General features: G+C 41.9%; 1 pseudogene; it reads left to right on the forward strand.

The window, feature by feature from the left end:
- Positions 1–1785: 1785 nt before the first annotated feature.
- LOC120251952 lies at positions 1786–2902 on the forward strand (annotated as a pseudogene).
- The last annotated feature ends 21132 nt before the right edge of the window (positions 2903–24034 follow it).

Genomic DNA, 24034 nt, shown 5'->3' on the forward strand with positions numbered 1-24034 from the left:
GCCCTCTTTTTTCAGTTCTTAGCTTGAATTGGATTGATTTGAAGCCTACCCCTATCCATAAATGATAGATTGGTTGACCCACCGTGAAAGGGGAAACTTTTTCGCATATTGGATATCGAATAGAAAACGCATGCGAAAGGCATCTCTTTCATTGCCCTAGCTCGGTAATGAGTACCTTCTCTTCCTGAGTTCGCATCAGAAGAGAATCTCTTTGGTTGCCCAGCTTGGACTACGTATCTCATCTCAAGTATGCATACAAAAGACTCAGTTACCGAGGAAAAAGAAAGAAAGCCCTTTCGCTAAGAACTTACCATGATATCATCATTTATTTGCAGGGGAGGCAGAATAGAACTCACTGGCAAAAAAAATGCAGCTTGACATTTTGCCATGCCAGAGCCGGGGTAAGAAGAGTTTGATCCTAGCTTAGAATGAACGTCCTTCCTTTTGTTTCGGCGAGAGAGGGGGTTGGAATACACAATTGAATAGTCCTTAGTTGCGAGCGAGTGTATTTAGTTTCATGCATTTGCTGAAAAAACTGACCGACCATATCGCATATGCCTAGGGCTGAACGAAAGAACTCCCGACCTCCATTTATATATGCTTAACACATATATGTGTGACTGTTTATCTTGTGAAATTCCCTTTATCAATGATAGGCCGCTCTTTCATTATCTAATTTTTTGCTTTGATGAAGACACTCGATCTATCTTGTGTATCTACTTATTGTCTTTTTGCCTCTGCTCGGTAGTTCCGTAGCCGCTATTTTCGGATCTTTTCTAGGACCAGAAGGAACTACTATAATGACCACCACATGCGTTTCATTTTCTTCGATCTCATCTTTTCTTGCTTTTTATGAAATAGCACCGGGAGCTAGTGCTTGCCATCTCAGAATAGCTCCATGGATCTCATCGGAAATGTTTGATGCTTCTTGGGGCTTCTTTGGCGACTGTAAAGTCACAGGATGAATTGCCGAATAGATAGATCTGATCCAGACACTGCAATTGCTTTGCGGAGATATGGACTCGACCACTCCTACCCACCCCGGGGTCTCATAGCATGTCGGGAATCGAGGGTGACATACTAGACGTAACAACTGCCATCTGTTTGGGACTGTACCGCCCTGCCTTTTGATCGATACACAGTTGAGGAGGCTGATCACGAATGCTATAGGTGTGGGAGCAATCTTGGTTAGGGAAGGCTAAGACGTCGCCTTGTATATAGGTATGAAGAGGGCGCTTATACCCCGATGGTGGGGCCTTATAGGGAAGGGCTCAGCCCAATAGGGATAGCACACCCCCCACTTAATGTGCACCTCTGTATTGACTAAATCACTCTATCTAAGGATGACATCGGTGGAACTGGTAAACCGCGCGAGCTGGTTAGATGCATGGGGCAGAAGGCTCGTAGTACCCCCCTTTCTTGATCCAGCCTTTTCCTCGCTTCAGTAGTGAATCATCTAAAATCAAAGGGGCTTAGCATATACACCATACCTATACCCATACTATGGCAGGAAGGCTGTAGACTCTTTTTTTGATTAGGGAAGAGAAGAAGGGGCCTAAGCACGGCAGATGCCGTACACTTGAGTGGTAAAGAAAAGTAAGACTGTACCTTTTTTTCTAGGCCTGTTCGGACATACAGTTCTCATGGAAGATCAAGTTGGTGAGCCGTGTGATGGGAAACCCTCCCGTACGATTCAGAGAGCACTGAAGATGAATGAGAGGTTCACCAACACATCATTGTAAGGGGAGCTCACTCAATTTGCAGATTGGTCTGAGTCGTTATTCCATTTCATATATGTCTGAGGATCCGCATAGCCCTCGATTTATGTGTTATTTATCCATTCCTACTTTTTTATGCCAATGTTGGTGACTGGAGATAACTCTTTTCAATTATTCCTGGGATGGGAGGGAGTAGGTCTTGCTTCATATTTGTTAATTCATTTCCAGTTCACACGACTTCAAGAAGATAAAGCAAGTTCAAAAGCTATGCTTGTCAATCGAGTAGGTGATTTTTGATTAGCTCCTGGGATTTCAGTTCATTTTACTCTTTTTCAAATAGTAGACTTTTCAACAATTTTTGCTTGTGCTAGTGCCCCAAAAATTCTTGGATTTCTCGCAATATTAGATTAAATGCCATAACTCTGATTTGTATTTTACTTCTTATTGGTGCTGTTTGGAAATCTGCACAGATAGGATTACATATTCGGTCACCTGATACTATGGAGGGTCCCACTCTAGTATCTGCTTTTATTCATGTAGCTACTTTGGTCACAGCTGGCATTTTCATGATATCAAGGTACTTCCCTTTATTTGAATACCCACCAACGGCTTTGATTGTTATTACTTTTGCAGGAGCTATGACGTCATTCCTTGTGGCAACCACTGGAATATTACAAAAAGATCTAAGAGGGTCATAGCTTATTCAATTGCAGTCAATTAAGCTATATGATCTTTGCTTGCTGCATCTCTAACTATTCAGTTAGCATCTTTCACTTAATGGATCACGTGTTTTTCAAAGCAGGTTCGGTGATTCATGCCATGTCGGATGAGCATGATATGCGAAAGATGGGGGGGCTTGCCTCATCCTTCCCTTTAACCTATGTCATGATGCTCATGGGCAGCTTATCTCTAATTGGATTCCCTTTACCAACTAGATTTTATTCGAAAGATGTGATCTTAGAGCTCGCTTACACTAAGTATACCATTAGTGGGAACTTTGCTTTGTGGTTGGGAAGTGTCTCTGTCTTTTTCACTTCTTATTACTCTTTTCATCTACTATTTGTAACATATATAGTATCAACTAATTCATTCGGACGAGACAGATTAGATGTCAGGATGCGCCCATTCCTTTAATACTCCTGGCTCTCGAGTGTCCCTTTGAAGGATACTTGGCCAAAGTATGACCTGTTAGCCCATAAGTCGGTACTGTGATGAAGCGGGTGTTGCTCACCCGACACGATCGTATGAGGTCACAATTCACCCAACACGATCATCCGGGGTGAATAAGAATTGGGGATCGGATGCGCGCAAAATTCCCGCCAATGGTTGAGATGTTCACTCGACTCCCTCCGCCTTTATGTTTGTCTGGACCCCTACGAGTGAGCAGATAAGATACGAGGAAAGAGGCCCTAGTGAACCATCACAATTAGTGAACAAGTGTAAGCTTCACTGCTTGACGGTATGAACTATTAACCACATCGATGGATAGGACCTGAAGCGAAAGACAGGAACGAACAGAATCAATGTGTTCCAATTTCTGGCCTTGCAATGACCATCCAACAGACCATGGACTAAACGGCCACTACCTGAAAGGACTATGTCCAGGGTACCTCCGCCCCCCACAAGGTACATCTCGCGCCTATGGACCGCTATAACTATCCAAGAGGACACTCGAAACTGGAAGGATAAACAAACCTACCCAGTGGACTACTGAGCTACAAGTCCTACGACACAGGAGTAGGATTCTCTAAAAGCCAAGGCCGTGGATGGCCAAAAGGGCCAACTTGGGGTCTTGGGATCTTAGCAGGAAATGTTAAAGCTAAGCCTTGTAGCGAGAAGCAAGATAGTAGTGGGTAAGCTAGGACTTATTTGAATACTGGTCATTACTAATGGCTAAAGCTAAGCCACTCAATCCGTATTTAGGAATAGAACTTTTGAATCTTCTACTAAAAAAAGAAGTTTTATGCTTTAACTTCATCTGCGGAAACTACTGGACAAATTTATCTGGGACTGCTACTATTATGCTGTTTCTGAAACCACTGAATCATTGACTGCTTCATCTACCGAGCCAACGGGGCTGACAGAATGGACGGGATCTCCAATACCACTCGTCTTGCTGGTGCCGGTGTGAATGCTTCAATGCCATTTGTCGGAACATATACTGGAACAGGACTGGATTACAAAATTATGACTTTAAAGTGGAAAAAAATGTACCAAACTTGGAGTAACATTGACTAATCCACTGGACTGATGGGCTACACCTTCCAGAGGGAAGTCAAATGCGGGCAAATTACTTGATGTAATCCCTCTTTAGCACATATTATCAATGAAGCTCGGTTCTCGGACCTGGAGTTGTTACCATTATATATTATGCGTGAGCAATTGTGCTTAAGTTATAGGTGAGCCTCATTATCAGGCTTTTGTATAGGGCACGATTCATTAATCTCCCTGAATGAGTTAGATTTCTGTAGGTTCTGTTCTCGCTGCGGAGCCCTCATGAGGTCCTAACATCCTTTCAGCCTCACCGATTTGTCAGGTCACTACGGGGCTGCTCCCCAGAATTGGACCAATTTGCTCAAGGGTGTATGGGCCTCGAAGGTTATGGTGAAAGGCCGATCCTCATCATTGGATCCTGTCCTGCAGGGATTATTTATCGAAGCAGTCCCAAACTCATAAAGCCACTTCTCTACGTCTTATAGATGGGGTCATCTCAAAGATGTATGTTGTGCATATTCCCTACGGCTTAGCAGATATATTCCTTTCATTACACCAAGTACCATTAGCCTCGAGGATAATAACGTCATTCTAACTCAATCGGGGTCCAGCCCTGGGGATTCTATAATGAGCCTTTGTGGCGGGCAGTCATAGAATCGTAGGTAGGGCTGATGTGGCAATTCATCTATAGCATTTCGGCAAGGACATGTCCCTTGATGGCTGATAAGTGCTTGTACGATATGAATGTGAAGCATTCTTTCCTTATGTTGAGCATTACTTTTCTCATGTTTTTACACTAATATGTGTGTTTTTATGTTACTTTCGTGCAGGTAGGGTTGTGAGCCCGAGTATGAAGGAAAGAAACCAATGTGGATCATAATGCACCGATTTTGGAGGAAATCTTGCTAAGGTTCAAACGCGAAGACATAGGTCGGGTGTGAGATGCTAGAGTGTGTGCCAACCTCCTCGTATTTGAGTTAGCACAACCACTTGGAGGGCCACAAGGGCAGTCACACTCAAGAATTCAGGCTTATGCACATAGAACAAGATCTCTACCATCTTGTCCGTCATTAAAGAAGCAAAGTGATCCACGACGTGAACGTGTGCCCGTTTGCGTCACCTCGATGAAAGTATGGACCCAGGAAGTATTTTAGGCCAGGTATTGTAGCAGAAAAATGCAGTGAAAGTACTGTAGCAGCACTATTCACAGCCGGCCGAGAAAACAGGAATTCAGAGAATCCACACGGGCGTGTGGAAATTATACACGCCCATGTGTAAAATCCACAGGCCCGTGTGGTCGCCCGAATCCAGCCCTATTTAAAGCCGATTTAGCCCTGATTTCAGCATTCTTTGCTCCATCTTTTCCCCAACTTGAGAGAAGGTTTTGGCTAGGGTTTTGAGAGGTATTGGCTAAGGTTTTGGAGAGGTTCTACAGCTTTGACATCATCATTCCTTAGGAAGAAGGTTGGTAGGGGAGCTTCCGTCAAGGCGTATCCTATACCGGACAAGGGAATCCTTCGACGACGAGTAGAGGACTTTCCACAAGACCATCAACACGACTATAGAGGGGGTTTCTCTATGGATTCATTGCTTTTACATTCTATTTCATTGATTGTACTTAGCTCCATGGAGAGCTAAACCCCTAGTGGGTACTTGGGTATTTGTGAACCCTAAGATGAATTTGTTTCATTGAATCTATTTATTATGCTTTCAATTAATTGATGTTTGTTGTGAGTTCCAACCTTGAATGCTTGATTGTATGAACATTTCACCTAGAGTGACACTAGGGTTGAGAGTTCTTATTGGTAACCTCGTGAGTGAGTGACACACCATGAGCGTTAGACAAAGCTAGGTTGGAGAGGGTTGAGAGGGAGAGTCGAGAGGTATAGGAGCGTCCCCTTTCCTCTCCGACGTGATAGATTCTACCTCCGTTCCTCGAGCTCTTTGCGGCCATAATAGAGTGAATGGTCTAAGGGATGACCCTCCGCTAGGGCTTAGTTGCGCGTGCAACGGAGTGAAGCGTTAAGGTGATCTTAGTATCTAGGGCTTAATTGTGGTTAGGGACCTTCCACCTGGACCAAAGGTGTTAGGTCTATAATTAGGAAGAGATTTATCACTTGGAATCCCTAGAGCTCATTGCAACTCTATTCGAGTGCGAGGTTGAGAGGTTATCTAATCTCTCCTCCGGGACATGTATAGAGTTAGGAATAGTTGACCTTAGATTTTGGACTATATATTTAAGGATTTCCACGACTCATCATTGCATTGATTAGGAAGCATAATAGAGGGTTCTTGCACTTGAAACGATTGTCCTAGGCGGAGCATTATCCGAGTACCCCATCTTTATCGATTGCCTTACCTCACTCTTTACTCGTGCTTTCTTACTTGTTGTTTTTTTACTTTTTGAGAATTGAATCATTGTCACACTTATCACTACTAATCTTTCACATAGCTAAGAAGCAGATTAAGTGTTTTTATTCCCTACTCTCTGTGGATTCGATACGCTCTCATCCGGGATTATTACTTCGACAAACCCATGCACTTGCGGGATATACGCAAGGGGACCTTGTCAATGGCCTTCATGAGAACATACATATTTCAAAGAAAACTCGGAAAACCCAAAAACCATTGGAATTCTATACTTTATTGTCAACATTATAGAGGTGGTGTATATTGATGATGTAGTTGTTAAGTCTTTCCCTGTAGAGGGGCATTTGTCTAATTTCAAGACAGTGTTTGATGAACCCGTAAAAATGTGCTCGTAACAGCGGGAAACTTCCTGAAGTTCTTAGTGCACAACAGAGGGGCTGAAATTGACAAGAAGAAATCCAGGGCAATCAAGGATTTAAAACCTAAATAAGAAAAAAGGAGTTGCGCCGCTTGATCAGACAGATTAATTTCCCCGCCGCTTGATATCCAACTTTGTAGGGAAAATCCAGCCTTTCACCCCATTGTTCAAGACAACAGAGGATGAAGAGTTTTTCTAGGACGAGAGCCATGCTCTAGTCTTGCAACTAATCAAGAATGACTTCTCTGAGGCACCAGTTCTAATACCTCCTCGGTCTAGAGAACCGCAACGGCTCTACATATCATCAGCCTCAAACAAGTAGTTGGGAGCATTCTTATCGCAGAAGAATAGAGAAGGTAATGAAGAAGAAAGATATTATTTGAGCAGGGTCCTACAAGGACAGGATAAAAACTATTTCTCAGTCGAAAAGATGTGCCTATGTTTATACTTTGCTGCGGTCAAAGTCACTATAATTTGGCAAGGCAGACCTTCATCATCGCTCGCACAACACAAGTCAAGCGACGCTGATTGCTTCCCTGCAAGTATACGGGATCGCCAAGTAATACCCTGTGAGTGACACAGGGGTCATATTCCACGTGGCCAAGGAAGTATTATTACTCACTCTTCATCTATTATCTAGCCTACAATTCTTAGTGAGAAGAACAAATAAAACAAAATAAACTAACCTAAACTAATCCTATGTCTTGGTAACTAGCACACAAATGTATACAAACAAGGGAGTATCAAGCATGAGAAGGTAGTGTTTGGACAAGGAATCCACCTAGGGTTATCATTAAGTCCTAAACTAGGATGGTTTAAAGATGCAATGATGATAGTTGAGACATAGAGACCTCGTGAATAGATTAGCCCCAATCTCTCGATGACTAACCCTTGATCCCATACGTATGTCAATTGGAATCTCTTCTGGATCAACACACCTATGATCGCATTAAGTTCTAGGAGTTCTCTAATAGGAGTAAACGTACTATCCTTCGGCTTAAACCAAACAATGGAGGGCTACCAACACCCAATTTCTTGTTGTGTCAGCACAAGTATCCCGTTTCAATCTCCCCTAGATCTAGTATGTGTAAGTAGGTCACATCTATGCATACAACTCATAACAGAATTACAAATTTCTCCTTAAATGTAATTCTAAGCATCAAAACATGAAAGATTGAATCTCAAACAACCATCAAATTGAATAAAGAACAACATCTCAAGTACTTACACAAGAATACACCCTAGGGTTCATCCAAATCCAAACACAACAATAAGTTAATCCCTCATGATGAGGGACACTTATACAACATACAAGGAAGAAAAAAACATAAAAGAAGTAATGAAAACCCCCTCTAGGTCGTGATCCCCTTGAATGGATGAAGCTTCACAAGTTTGTCGATGATGGCTTAGATCTTCACTCCAACTCCTTCTCCTATGTGTGCTCGTTTCCCACAAGAATCTCCGCCAAAAGGTGGCCCAAAGGCCCCAAAGATGTGCAGTGGTGGTGGCCCAAACGGCCAAGAAAAAGTCCCTTGTTCTGCCCTAAAAGTCAGTATTTATAACCCCCATGACATGCGGGCCGTATAGCTGTCATATGGGGGTTGTATAGCACTCAAAAACCCTAGATTCGCATTTCATACGGGATGCATACGACCTACATATGACTCTGTATACTGGGTAGTATGGAAATCTGGGCAGACAACTCCAAATCATTCCGCTACTACAGTGCATACGACCCCCATACTGGGTACTATGGGGGTGGTATGAAATTCCTGTTTTCTTCTCTTTTCACCTAAATGATATCTTCTTGTTCTCCATGACTTCCTTATGCCCTACAAAGCAAATAATAGATGATTAAGCGCAAAACGGGCATCAAACCTCATATTATACATGCAAAGTGAATACGATATATATACGAAAACACCTACATTTAGACACTTACCAGGCCCGCCTTCCCCGCACATTCTTCGGGTGGTCTGTGATCTTCCATGCAAAGATTCAAAGCATAGAACCAAAATAGGTTACCATCCCGTACAGGTCCTCGATCCCTTACTCTATTCCTAGAGCTTTGGATGGACAAGTTGCCAAATGCTTATAAAAGAAATCACTACTTTAAGAAAGCAATCCTTCTTTCCTTGGGAATGACTAAATCACCTTCTCTCCCCAAGCTTCATAAGTATCAGTCTGGCTTGCCTCATCTTCATAAGTAAGGTTTTACCCTCGAGGTCTACATTCCAAGTTGTAGTGATCGGACTATATATGATGACTTTCCCGCTCCCAAGCAATCGCTTCCACACACGGGAGCGACACCCTCATAGGTGCTATTATCCTCCCGGCAGCGATAGTCCTCGGGGTCTGTCTGTCTTTATCTCTCTCTTGGGACCCTTTCTTTCTTTCTTTTGGTTTGCCTTTCCTGGCTTTCTTTCGTTGTTTTTTGTTTTCCGGCTTGCTTTATGTTTCATAATGGGTATTACTGGCAGTTCGAACGAGCTTATTCTCTCTATATTTAGATACTGAATTCATAATGGATCATTTTTATCCGTTTTATTTCTTTCATTTATTTTCTCACCAGTACTATATTGTGCCATGTTACTTATAGAATATTTATAGTCACAGAATGCACCGATTTTCTCAATGTGAAGATTTTCCCAATGCTTTAGGGCTGGATCTTGCCCGCTCCCCATCCAGAGGGAGAATTGATATCATCAAGTTGGAAAAGTCCAAACGATTAAGAAGAAAAAAAAACTAACTAAGGGAGGATGAGTATGCCTTCCGCTGAAATGGATTTAGCAAGAGCAAGACTAAGCACTATCTTGGCCATAAAGACTGAAAGGCCTTGGAAACACGCTCGCTGACTTGATATCCCTAGGGGATCAAAGGCCTCCCCAAAAGGATATCTAGCTGCGTTACTGAGTGGCTCCTCGTAGTCACATGAAATCAGAATTTGGGTGTGCATACTACAAATATTGTGGATAAAAGTATTATGAACTACCTCTATAAGAAGGCTCAAATCAGGTGAGCATAGAGCAAGAGGTATTATGAGCAATGGTTCTGGGGCAATGCTCCACCAAAGCTATAATCCCATCATAACACATAGCATAATGACAAATCGTATATCCTTCCAGTAGAAATATTTGATTGCTTCCATCAACCCAAAGGATATTATCCTGGACCATTGACAACAACTATCATTGAACACAAGCTTTCCATCAGGGAAGCAAAGAAGTGGAGTGCGACCTTTTACTTTTACGATATTGAAAGGCCTATCATTACTAGCTCTAGGCGTAGACCATGGACCTATTGAATAGATTGATTACCATTCTTCATTCTGAAATACAATCTGATGGTAGCCACGTGATACCATTTTTAATATATGATCAAGGTTGTTAGGGCTGTTATGGGGATAGCTTATAGGACCACTCGCAGAAGTAGGCTTATGTTTGATTTCGCGCTAGAAGCAGGTCCGCCTTCAATGGCAAGCTCAGCATCCTTTATTTCATATGCGAGTTATCTCTGTGATAAGCTTCTCACTATCCCTGATGCCCTTTAAGATCGAACTATAGCACTAGGGAGCAAAACCTTGACGATACCTTGAGATGATAGAATAGCAGAGCAGGGGAAGCCGTATTGAAAGTCACTACTTTCAAATTGAGCCTAGGGCACTAGACTGGCCTAGGAAAAGAAGGGAGATGAGGTAGGGAAGGTTTGGCTTTCGATCTCCTTCTGCGATAAAACTCAAAAATGCACTATCTCTATAAGGTCGATAGCGAGGCAAGCATATTAAGAAAGCTATGATCACACAAACAGGTGTAGAGACTGCCTTACCCTTACCATAGGCATAGTTTTTCTTTAAGATAGGAGGGCTCCTGGAAAAAACTTAGATATTGTTTCAAGGGGGGCCCCGGGTTTCGCTTTGGTGCGCTAGCTAGCTGGGAAGAAGTCCCTTAAGATGGCAGATTGCCCCATAGCAAAGATTGGTCATTTCCAAAGTCCCATTCCCTGGAATCGGAAGACACATCAGTCCTAACTAGATCGCCCAATATCAAGTAAGTCTTGGCGACAAACGCATTAGATGGGTGAAGCCAATGTAGAGTAGTACTATCCACAGTCCATAAGACTACGAGGCCTACTAAAAAGAAGGTAGTATATACTACATATTAAATATGTAATAATCATCTGTCTCTAACATATGAGTGAGAAAGTGCTTCCCTCAGAGCAAATGATTTCATGGGATTTCTGCTATTAATCTTTCAGCTGGATAGGAAGACTTGATAGCATTAGTATATCATCCGCGTATAACACGTCCACGCCTGAATTGTTGCGTCGAGATGATCTCCGTCTTCTCCGCGTCCGTGTTGACTGCAGGGAAATTTCAATTTTTTACCTGGATGCATAGTGTCAAAAAGAATGCAAAGGCCCGTGCTGCATTCTGAAACTCCATCCCGAGAATGACCTGGAAATCAACCAAGTGCACCACCATGATGCTGGTAGGTTGATATCTCGTCTATAATAATGTTCATTTTTCTGTCTAAATCCATCCAAAGCAACTCGCTTTGGTTATGATCCCTTTAGAAAAGTGGGATTCTAACCAATCTGTCTACTTACTTTGTTCCCTATTTCTACTAGCTGAATCCTGAGGCAATGAAATTGTTTACGCCGAGCTAGAATAGAAGAAGATGTTGATGGCTCTATTAAACCATAGTGATCCAATTCTAGCTATTTGGCTTAAATATATCTCTCCCTATGTAAATGAGTTTGTCCCTTTCCCCTTCTTTTTTCATTTCAATGATGGCAAAAAAGAATTGATGCATTGCCTTTGAGAGACCTTTTCATGCTAACTACTAAAAAAAGTTAAACCTTATATCCCTTCCACTTCTTGAGCTAACCCAGCTGAGGAAAGGAAAACAACTTCCTAGAGTTGACTATCGTCTCCCTTCTTTGTGTGTCAAGCAAGTTTGGGAATAGGTTTAGGTTCTCCTTGTCATAGTGTGAAGTGAGAGCCCTAATATACTCTGATCACTCACCAGCTAAAGGGCAGCCACCCAGCTTCACTTTAATAGTAGGGGATTTTTCCTTTACCCATGCCCTTATTCTCACGTGAGCACACTTGTGAAATGAGATCACCAAGGCTTCACTTCAAACTGGAAGACATAAAGTATAACGAGATGATCTATCTATGCGAGGTTAACAATCCATAGTAAGAATCCTCGAACACAGAAACAAGAGATAATAAGCGATGCTTTAACCGCCCGTTTCTTATATAGGTTTTGTTTTGAATAGACACCCAATCTGTGAAGACTACTTTATAAAAGCTACTATTAGGCACGAATGGAGGATTCCTAAATGGGGATTTCTTTGTTTGTTTAGCGGATTCTCAGCTTTATATGCTTTCTACCACTTGCCTTGAGCTTTCTTTCTTCGGACCTTAAACTTCTTTCAAAAGGCAGACCTCGTTGTTGCTTTTCTTTGTTTTCATTCCAGTTATTTAAAGCTAGGAATCTGTCCGATTCTCAAAAGAATGGGTTTTTTGGATGGGAATGAATAGAGGGGAGTCGGGTCTGCTGGATTCTAGATGGGATCGACTAATGAATATGGTTGTGATGTGTAGGATAAAACATGTTCTTCTCGATCATTGCTAGCTGCCTCCTCATACTCAAAGTAGTGATACATGTTGAGCGCAAGGGAAAACCACACTTTAACTCCCTCTTTGCTCTGGCCGAATCGGGAGTGGAGCAACTATGAACTTTGGATAGTGACCCCAGATGAGGGATAAGGATGAAAGATGCGCAACTAGGTAATATATAAGGTCAACCCAACCGAATCTATTTGAATCCATCAATCACTTCATGGGGATGGAACATGTATCGCTCCCAACCAATAGTTGGAGCTAGGCAGAGAAAAAAAATAGAGTGTTAAGGGGACCACTAAAGTAAGGAAATCAGGAGGTACTGGATAAGGATGGATTGGTGCTGCATCCAAGAAATAGAGAGAGAGGGAAAGCCATACCAACACCAACCATTGCGGCCCTATTCTGTCTGATTGAGATCGAAGTCAGAGATTCCAACATTGGACTTCGGCCCAACCTCTTCATTCTCATAGAGCCCTTCCAGTAACGGGCGTCTTCAACATACCCTTCCGTAACTCTTCCTCATCGTCTAAGCGGAGCTTCTCTATCTGTTTCAGTAATAATAAAACATTAATCAATCAATTGAGCCCTAACTACTAATAGACTCCAAGTGACTGATCGACCAGCCCTTTCATAGGATTGGGCATAAAGCAAGGGAAAACGTAAATCCCCTCCAGAGGAAACTCTCCACTGCTGAATCCACTGAACCAACCCCATGGGGTAATCTGATTTGCTTTGACCCCTTCTGCTCACCGGTGGGAAGAAAGTTAACTTGACCCTTTCTCCTGCTCTCTCGCTCATGCCTGTAGCAATTGATCAATCAAGGCGTCTGCCTTTGATTGATTCAGAGAAGTTCTATAAACCAATAGAGGTGTGTTTACCTTTCCACGAGGGAGAGCTGAAACCTTAGTGACTACTCCTCTTTGGCCCAACGGGGACTTCCCTAGATAGCCGGTGCCGGGATGAATCAAAGGTCGAAAGAAGAGCTCAAAACAAGAAAAGAGCGATCGATACCTCCTTCAGCGGGCAGGAGCAATCTCTCTCTATCTATCCAGGATAGCAAGCTCGGGATGAGCAAGGCTCATATATCGAAGAAAGACTGAAGATCGTCGTGTTGATTGAATGAAAAAAAAGGATAATCATAGGTCTAGAGTTCTACACGCAGAACGTCACCACTTATGTTATCAAGTTTTGGCTATACCATTCAGGTTCTAATATAAGTAGTTTGCAATGTATAGCCTAATATCTGCACTATACCAAGATCGCTTCACCTCCGCTTGCTTTTTTCCCATTATCTTACCAAGACTATCACTGCACCATATATATAAGGAAGGTACTTTTCCAGCACAGATTTACCATCTTTGGCTATACGCCAACAATAAAAGCACTTATCGTCTCTAATTCTACCAACCAAAAAAAGTAAGTGAATCTAGGCTAAACAATTGGTCTTGTTGTCAAATCCCTCTTCACATGAAAAGGGCTAAAGAGGCATAGACAAATTATCAAAGTAAAAGTGGGATGCCTACAGTCGCAATTGAGCTAACCTCCCACTTACTTATCCTTGACCTAGCCAGTAGAACTGCTCCTAGAGATGCTTTGCCTATTCTGCTTCTTATCCGTCTTTTTGGGGACTCTCAACTCATTGTAAAGTAGATTTTTGGAGAATACTAGGTGAAAGAGGAAGATCTTCTCCCAACTAGGCACAAGGCTTTGAAGCTCATGGGGCTGATAGAATTACCATTCACCATGTTGGTTGTACAAGGAAGGACCGTGCTCGAGCTTGAAAAGGGTAGTAGGTGTTTTCCCATTCTTGAAGATTTGAGCAGTAAGGTAGGAAGGAAACTACTAGATTTACATTAGGGAAAAGCTTGTATATTCTTATATAAAATCTCACACTTAAAGGAAAGGACTCCAGTGGGCATTGGCACTGTAACTTCCGGAAATGTTCGCATGCTTTTGGATAGATGCACTTAGCTTACGATAATTGGAAAAGAGTTTTTTCATTGGAACAAATCAAAGAACTTGCCCTACCAAAGTAAATCATTTGAAAAGCGATATGATAAATGGCTATACAGAGGAATCCCTACATGTACTAAGACTCTATTAGATTCGAGAGGAAGGCAAAAAGGAGCATCTTTTTTCTATACTATATTGGAAGAATTCCTACACTCAGAATAGGAGAGCAATGGTCACTAAGGGGACTCTATGGGGTCTAGGAAGAAGGGGAATATAGATACTGGTGACTGCTACACTCGTATAGCCATCGAAGCACTTATTTTCTGATACTGGCTGGAAATACCCTAGCTTAAAATATCCTAGTACGGCTAGAAAGATCTTGAAAAGACAATACAAATCTTAACAAGAAAGACTCGAATAGGGCGAAGGAATCCTAGTATACACCTGTCTAGATTATAAGCACTATTCTCAAACTCTTAGATAACTACCAAGCAGATAAATAATAAAATTAAGAAAGACTAAATATCCTTAGTAGGGACCTTATTCGCTCGCCATGGAAAGCCTTAAAAAATAGCTTAGCAAGAGAGCACTGTCTTTAAGCTTAATCTCACCCCCATAGAAGTTGCAATGGACCCTATAATGCCAAAGAATAGATAGAATGACTCCGAAAGAGGAATGAATAAAAGAAACTGCTCTTTCTCTTGGCGATTCTACCCTTTCCCCTTTAGTGAATAACTAGTTTTCCCAAGACCCTCGCTATGGAAATGTCTGGCTCCATTAGCTGGTAGCTATCATTGGGTTGATGGGCAACTGCTGCTTATCCGTGAGCAACTATTCTGATTGTTCGAAGGCTTTTACTACTTACGCGTAGGTAGTTATTCATGAGAGGTAGGAAACTTCTACTCAATCGACAGGAACTAACCCAGACCTAGATCTAATCTAATAAGTTAATAAAAAAGAAAAGGGCTTCTCATCTAATGCTTTCGAGCTTGCCCGGAGAATGCCCTATATATAAGATAAGATAAGGGGAAAGTAAATCTAGAGGTCAATTTAGCTACTCATTAGACCTAGGGAAAATCCATATCTTCTTTATAGCCCCTCCTCCCATGGACATAAATCCATAAATCTATCACCTGACTAGGGAAATCTATAGCCCTATTATTTACACTACTATTCTCCTACATATCCAGACTAGAGGAAACACTGTTAATGTGATGAGGAAGGCACTGATTGATTGCCCGCAAGTGTACGGGGTCGCCAAGTAATACCTTGATCAAAAGCCCAAGGATCGTATTCCACGGGGTTAAGGAGCTCCTATTATTCCTCCATCACTCATTTTCTAACCTTACAATTCAAGCATGGTATACTAATCTAATACAAGCAAGATTGTAAATAAAACACAAGTGTAACAACTCCAAGTCAAGCAAGAAAATCACAAGAGCAATAATGACAAGAATAGGCCTAGGGATGAGGATTCCCAAGAGGGGTCATCAAGATATAAGGATGCATGAAAATACATGGCACGGGTGATTTAGACCGACGGACCTCAATAATAGTTCAACCCCAATTTCTCGGCGGCTAAACCCTAATCCCATAAAAATGATGACAAGGATCTCTGCTTAGTCATATTCCTATGATTGCATTAAGTGAATGGAGATCATGCAACGAGGACACACTTAACCTAAGTTTATCCTCATGGTTCGGAGGGGCTACCTACACCCAATTTCTCGGAATGTTGGTCAACAAATACCCCTATTAGATCATTAACGATCTAGTACACGCGAGTAGGTCACGTCTACATGTACAACTCAAACAAGAACTAAGGATTTCTCCACATAATAGTTCTAGGCATGAAACACAATGAGCCAAATCATAAATCACACCAATGCATATCAAATATAAATGTAGCATCCAAAATACAAGATGAACCCCCCAAGGTTCACCTACATCAGGCGGCCTTGGGGGTCTAGTGTGCCATCATACAAATAAGTATCTCAAACACAACAAAAGCAAGAAGTAAATGCATAAATGACACTCCCTAGTCCGAATGATGAGGAGGAGAGAGACTGCTTGCCGAATGATGCTTCTTCTAGCCCTAGAGATGACGAATGCTTCTCCTCCTTTGATGATGAGGCTTCCTCTTTAAGTTCAAGCCCTTGATCTTCCTAAGCTTCAAGCCAAACTCTCCCAAATAATGGTGCCTTCGTTTCTCTCCTTCCTCCAAGTGATGGCTGCCAAAAACCTTTAAAAAGTCTGCCCTAGAGTCTCCAAGAAGTCCAGCCAAAAAAGTCCCCAATCTTTCTCCAAAAATCCCTCTATATACCACTCATCATACCCCCCTGATGGCCTCCATCCCGAGTGCTATACCACTCCCTATAGCCCCCGTCTTGAGTGCTATACCACTCCCTATGGCCTCCATCCTGAGTGCTATACCACTCTCTATGGCCTCCATCCTGAGTGCCATACCACTCGCTATGGAGCTCAACATTGACACTATTTGGGGTAGGCAAACTCCATCAAGTAAATATCTTCTATTATAGCTACAGTGATCATCCCGGGCTCTATACTGGGCCGCATTGAGGCCGTATGCCATGATCCAAATCCTGACCTGAAACTCTCCTGGTGCTACAATGACAACTACAGTAATACCCCTACAATAAATACCCCTACAGTACCGCGCCCTGGTTTTCTTCTCTTTTTCAACCGAATCATATCCTCGTGTCATCCATGGTGTTCCCGTGCCCTGCAAAGCAAATAACACACGATTAAGCACAAAACGGGCATCAATTCTAATGAAAATACATGCTAGAGGTAACAAATACATACACTCAAATATGTACATTTAGACACTTATCAAATATCCCCACACCTAAGCATTTGCTTGTCCCCAAGCAAACACATCATGAAAAAAACAAAGATAATGATAAGTGGCTAAGTGTATCACCTCCGGCTTAAATAAATACAAGACTCCACAAGCATGAAAAATGATAACTAGATGATGAGTTACACGCAGTAAGCTACAATGAAAAGATCCCTGTCTCACCTCGTATATGTTTGTGCCGTGTGTGTGAACCTTGTATTTTCATCTACCCCGACTTGGTCTAGCCGATCGACTCCAATGAGTACAGACTCTAGATGCTAATCACTCCACTTGCAAAAGAGTACTAAGTCCTAAAAATGCTAAGTGCTACTTCAATGAACAAGTAAGATCCTTCCAAGTCTTGAACTCGAACTAATTCCCTATTCTTCTCAAAAACCTCTAGTAGGTAGCCAAAAAGATCACTAGGGCCTTTTATTTTTCATTCCATTTTATTTTCTTTCTTTCTCAAGTCCGACTAACATAGACTGCACTAAAAATCTTTCTGCAGCGTGCACATGCTGGTTAGGCACAAGAGCCATCCAACTACTCGATTACAGTCTACATAGACGCATTCATGCTTCATTAGCAGAGGAATACTGACATAGACTCATTTTTCTTTTTACTCTTTTCATTTCTCTTTCATTTTTTTGTTTTTTGTTTTGTTTTTCACAATCACCCTAGATCATGTCTTCATACTACTCTACATGCCACAAAACTAGGGTTAGCTCAACAAGACTTAGAAGTTCTTAAGTGTACATTGAAAGATAGAACTTAGTATTCTAAGGCCAAATACTCAAAGTTGTGTGTTAAGCAATCAAGAGAGATAGAGTAGTCAAGTTGGCTATTCCCAGGGCATCAACACAAGATCCAGTGCACAAGACAATACTAGAGGTGAAACATGATTCAATAGAGTACAACAACAAATATGTAACTCAAATCAATCATTAATCCATGCTATAAGAGTCTTACAATAATGAACAAGCCATCATGGGTAAACTAGCATGCAAATAATAACCTAGATCATAAAATACACCCATCCCCCACCTAGCGATGTACATTGTCCCCAATGTACACTAAGCATGAAAAGCATGGTAATATATGCAATGAAAACAATAGAGGAGGGTGGAACAGTAATCATAAAATACACTGTAGTAATCTTGCTACAGTCGATGCTCCGATCTGCTACGTGAATGCCCCCGCATACCATCCCGGTTTTTCTTCTCTTTTTCACCCGAAATCATATCCTCGTGTCATCCATGGTGTTCCCGTGCCCTGCAAAGCAAATAACACACGATTAAGCACAAAACGGGCATCAATTCTAATGAAAATACATGCTAGAGGTAACAAATACATACACTCAAATACGTATATTTAGACACTTATCAGGCACCACACTAGATGCAGACACAATAGAAAGCACAACACTTCCTTACTGGCTCCCTTTAAAAAGATAAACCTTTTTTTTTTGGCATTACATCTCTTTTGTGTAAGAAACCTTCCCTAAGTAGGCTTGAAGGCGGATTACTCTAAAATTGGTCAAAAAGTGGACTTTTTGTTTGCCTACTGGCTTTCAATACGAAAGCAAGGAGTGAGTTTAGTTTAATAGATCCTTATCTCAAAAGAGATTGCTCGCCAATGCTAAATTTCTATACTTTGGAGAAAAGGAGTTTGTCTACGAGAAGCTCTTTCTTTGACCATGTTAGGTCTAACTTTGAGAAGAGAAAGGCGTGTGAACGCAAATACTTACAAGGAAGGGAGCGAGTGAAGAAGCTTGCGAAATGAGTCAGCTTTATAAAGCTTTTGAAATAGCATTTCTCGAAGCAAAAACATTATCCTGGGAAGGTAGCACCAAGCCAGCTTTGTGGCAGTCCTATTAAGATAGAATTTGACACAACTTCTACTTCTAAATCTCAATTCATTTGACAAGGCCAGACTCAAAACCTCTTCTTGAAGTCGAGTCAAGAATGAAAGTGTAAAGTGCGAAAGCTAAAGCGTTCTCTCACGGTAGTAGAATGTCCTAATCCTAAGCGAAGGATACTAGGGCTATCATAAGCTAAGGCAGTCTAATCAGGATGTCAAAACATCTCTGATAAAATTGTAAAAAATTTGATAACATGTCCTAGCTGGATCAACAGAAGCAGGAATTGACCAAGCAAACTTTTCGTCCACTTCCTCTTACGAATCCGTAGGTGACACAGACTGCATACAGCAAGAGAGCCCGTTCATATACATCGCACTTGCTGGAGAGGGAACAACAATGGCGGACAAAGTTCCCATATCAAGAATAGAATGACTTGAGCATACTACTTTGTTTATGGTGATATACTGAGTGAACAATACCGAACTTTATCGAACTATCGAAGTCAAAAGAGTGCATGAATTCGTGCTTTCGAGAGGGCTGTTGCAGGAAGAATTGGACCATGTATTCAGAGTTAGAAATTCTCATGCAGAAGGAAGTCACTAGAGAACAGTTCAAACCTGGACAAGATTGAATGAAGGCAGACCTTACGAGAATAGCCCTTTTCATTGGGCCCCACCTCTAAAATCATTCAATGCATACTAAAAATAGGATATACTCTAACTGGGATGAAAGTATGAATTTCTATTTAATATGGCCTATATGATGGCGAATTTCAAGCATAGGGGAAGGGCGGAAAGGTGGGGTAGCTAAAGGTTTCCCTAGCTTCATATTTCCACATTTGTATGATACAATGTTGAGAGGAGGGAATATAAAAAGACATGCCCCTGCAAGATAATATTCACTATTAGTTGGTTCTCATTTAGATAGGACATCAATAAAATCTATGAAGATTGGAATCCCCGCTTGTCTTCTTTCTTTCTTTTGTACGCAGAGGACTTGGATGTCAACCTCGTTCTCGTTCCATAAAGTAAAGTTAACTCTCCACCAGACCGAACAAGATCTTGATAAATGGCTTTGACAACCGACATGCGTGTCGCTCTTTCCTTTGCTGCTAGCACTTGATAAAGTTGGTTTGGCTAATATTTCTATAACATTCTTCTTTTGATCTCTCGTAAAGCAAGTAGGGCACCAAGGTATGGCTCATCAAAGCCAACTTGGCCATCATGGCTCCTTATTGCAACAATCCTACTCACATTAGCTGCTGACAACAACATCATAACTGAAGTAGATTGTTGAGCTTATAGCCTTTTATTTTATGCTGTGAGAGTAGGGATCACATTAGGCATATATATCTGTGCTGAATAAAATATTCAGGTGACAATGTTCCATCCTTTTCTTGTTGCAAAAGTTGTAAATGCCTCTTGTTTTTGTGGTATTCACTCGCCTTCTTTTTTTATTCAAAATAGTATTTTAGTCCTACTCTCACTTCGAATGAGAAAGAGATCTAAGGTGTCTTGAAGAAAGTCAATCAGGAATAGATGGCCTACCCATAGATCTAATTCATTTTATATGCTTTGCTATCACAGGAGTACTCTACAACCTGATTTTCACATTGGCTATTCCTTACTGATTGGCATCTCAAGACAAAATCTTTCGTGGTCTCTCCTCGAATTGTATTTGGATAGAGAATAGTCAGGAAAGTAGGAGGGGTCTCAGATGTAGTAAGTGTTCATTCAGCATAACAACAGACTGGCTTGACAAAGGGAAGGCCTTGACTTGAATCACCTGAAGTTTGTAGGGCGGGAACATATTTGTTGGAGGGTTAGATTGGAGGAAAATGCCTAATGTGTTCCTTGTCCTTATGTGCTTCTCTGAAACATACTTTGTTTCTACGGGCCTATTTTCAAGCGTCAACCAAACCAATGTTGAATGTCTGTCTTGATGATATCGGTAGGGGAATAGAATCTGTTGTCAGATTTTTGATAATGGGAATAGAATCCATTCTTTGCCTTGATTGATAACAAAGGGAAAGGAGTATAGGCACCTTCCTTCATAGCGAAAGGCCTTTACTTGAAGCAAGAAAAAGGCTGGAATAGAGTGCGAGTAATATCATCTTTTGTTTTTGAATCATCTGGCTTTCTTAGCGCTTCTGAGTTAGAACTTGACTTGCCTCGACATCCCTTTAACTAGATTGACTAGGGGACTTTCTTCTGATTCCTCTTTCGGGTTAATAGGCCAGGACACCGGCTGAGCTTCCCTCGTTCCAATTATATGATTCTAGGTAGGTGAGTTCTTATATGTCAGATGCTTTAGGGACCTCGACCCATGAATACTCACAAGGAGTTTGATCACGACTTCTAGTCCCCTCCGGCCTAGGCTGAAACACACCTTGAGCCAGAAACCGAGGTGCCAGTTGAGTCCGTAGGTGTGCTATACCTAACGGTAACATCACTAAGCTACACCCAGAAATACAAACTAATAAATCCCCAAAACAGTTACCATTTCAAGAGAGGACAGGTGATAGGATTGGAGGCCTATACCAAATAGAACCAAATTTCTTCAGCATTACATCAGAATCACCCTCCTTCACTCTCTAGTATCTTTCCAACTGTGGAGTACCAACAATATCTATCCAAACAGTGTCTTTTCAGTAGTATTGTATAGTACCATAAGGTAGCTTGAGTTTGGCGAGGTGTTAATGTCGGGTAAGTTCTAACTCGTACGGAAGGTGTAACGATCTGGGCACTGTCCTGGAGAGAGGCTCGGTGAAATAGACACGTCTGTGAAGATGCGGACTACCTGCACCTGGACAGAAAGAGCCTATGAAGCTTTACTATTACCTGAGATTGGCTTTGGGCCTTTCCTACGCAGCTTAGGTGGAGGGCAGAGAAAGCCTCCTTCCGGGGGCCCAAGCCATCAGTGAGATACCACTCTAGAAGATCTAGAATTCTAACTTTGTGTCAGGACCTACGGGCCAAGGGATAGTCTCAGGTAGACAGTTTCTATAGGGCATAGGCCTCCCAAAGGTTAACGAAGGCATGCAAAGGTTTCCTTTGGTTTGACGGAGATTGGCCCTCAAGTGCAAAGGCAGAAGGGAGTTTGATTGCAAGACCTACTCATCGAGCAGGAACGAAAGTAACCCTTAGTGATCCGACAGTGCCGAGTGGAAGGGCCGTCGCTCAATGGATTAAAGTTACTCTATGGTTAACAGGCTGATCTTCCCCAAAAGTTCACATTGACAGGAAGGTTTGGCACCTCGATGTCGGCTCTTCACCACCTGGGGCTGTAGTATGTTCCAAGGGTTGGGCTATTCGCCCATTAAAGCGGTATAATGCGTGAGCTGGGTTCAGAACGTCGTGAGATAGTTCGGTCCATATCCGATGCAGGCATTAGTGCATTGAGAGGACCTTTCCCTAGTACGAGAGCACCAGGAAGAATGCACTTTTAGTGTACTAGTTATCGTGCTCACGGTAAACACTGGGTAGCCAAGTACGGAATGGATAACTGCTGAAAGCATCTAAGTAGTAAGCCCACCGGCAAGATGAGTGCTCTCCTATTCTGACTTCCCAAGAGCCTCCGGTAGCACATCCGAGGTTGAGACGTGTTCTCTGCCCCTGCGGGGATGGAGCGACAGAAGTATTAGGAATCCAAGATAAGGTCACGGCGAGATGAGCCTTTTATCATTACGATAGGTATCAAGTGGAACTGTAGTGATGTATGCAGCTGAGGCATCCTAATAGACCGAGAGATTTGAAACTTGTTCATACACGACCTTATCAATTTGATCAGGCACTCGCCATCTGTTTTCATTGTTTAACTGTTTGACAACATGAAAAAACAAAAATAAAAAGCCCGCCCTCCTTCTCTATCTATTCAAGGGATGGAAGGGCAGAGGCCTTTGGTGTCCCTTCCAGTTAAGAATTGGGGCCTCACAATCACTAGCCAATATGCTTTTCTCTAATCCTTTCTTCGTTCATGAGTCGATATTCTGGTGTCCTAGGCGTAGTGGAACCACACCAATCCATTCCCAAACTTGGTGGTCAAACTCTACTGCGGTGATGATACTGTGTGGGAGGTCCAATGGAAAAATAGCTCGATAACAGAATGAGAAAAAAATTAACACCCCTTTAAAAGAAAAAAGAAAATAGGAAGAAGATAAAAAGAAAAAATGCAAAGGTCGTCTTTTTCGAAACCCCAAATATGACATCTCTTCTCTCCCACTTCACACCTCGGAACGTATTGTTCTTATAGTCTTATAGAGAGAAGCGCACTTTCACATCTTCTTAACCCGAAAATAGCTGAGGAGAGGAAAGGTTCCTTTTTTAGGGTAGTCCCGGGAACAAATCTAGTGGAGACGGGGTGGGGCCTGTAGCTAGAGGATTAGAGCACATGGGTACGAACCACGGTGTCAGGGGTTCGAATCCCTCCTCGCCCACAACCGGCCAAAAAGGGAAGGACCTTTCCTTTACCTATAGGGGTAGGAAAATTATGATCGGGATAGCGGACACAAAGCTATTGAACTATGGGTCTTTTGTCGAAATGGAATGGCCTTACCTTTTCTTTTTATTTATCGTGAATGCTTTGATCATTACATATAGTAACCAGGTGGGAATTAGCATATTTGTGTTCTACTCCCCGTAATTCTTCCTCAGTAGAGCAAGTACAAGTATTAGTAGCATAGCTAAAATGCGTTCCTCGTCATTGTCATTAATATGTTTGCTCGCGGTAATTGTGTCCTATCGGGAGATTCGATGACTGCATCTTTAATGCAATGCTAGTACATCATATGAGAATTCTTAATTGGCTAGTTGTAAGTAAATAGCCCCAAGGCTATTTAAAAGATATTATCCAGGATCCACGCCGAGGATAGTGATTCTCAAATATCATAGAACAGAATGGGATACGATGAGATAGAATGCAATAGAAGGAACAGAACTGGTTACCTACTCATAACGGTCAAAGCAAGCCCTTTAGTTCAATTCTTCATTCTTCAATTAGGAATTAATAAAAT

The sequence above is a fragment of the Dioscorea cayenensis genome, chromosome 20, assembly GCF_009730915.1.
Source record: "Dioscorea cayenensis subsp. rotundata cultivar TDr96_F1 chromosome 20, TDr96_F1_v2_PseudoChromosome.rev07_lg8_w22 25.fasta, whole genome shotgun sequence".
NCBI lineage: Eukaryota > Viridiplantae > Streptophyta > Magnoliopsida > Dioscoreales > Dioscoreaceae > Dioscorea > Dioscorea cayenensis.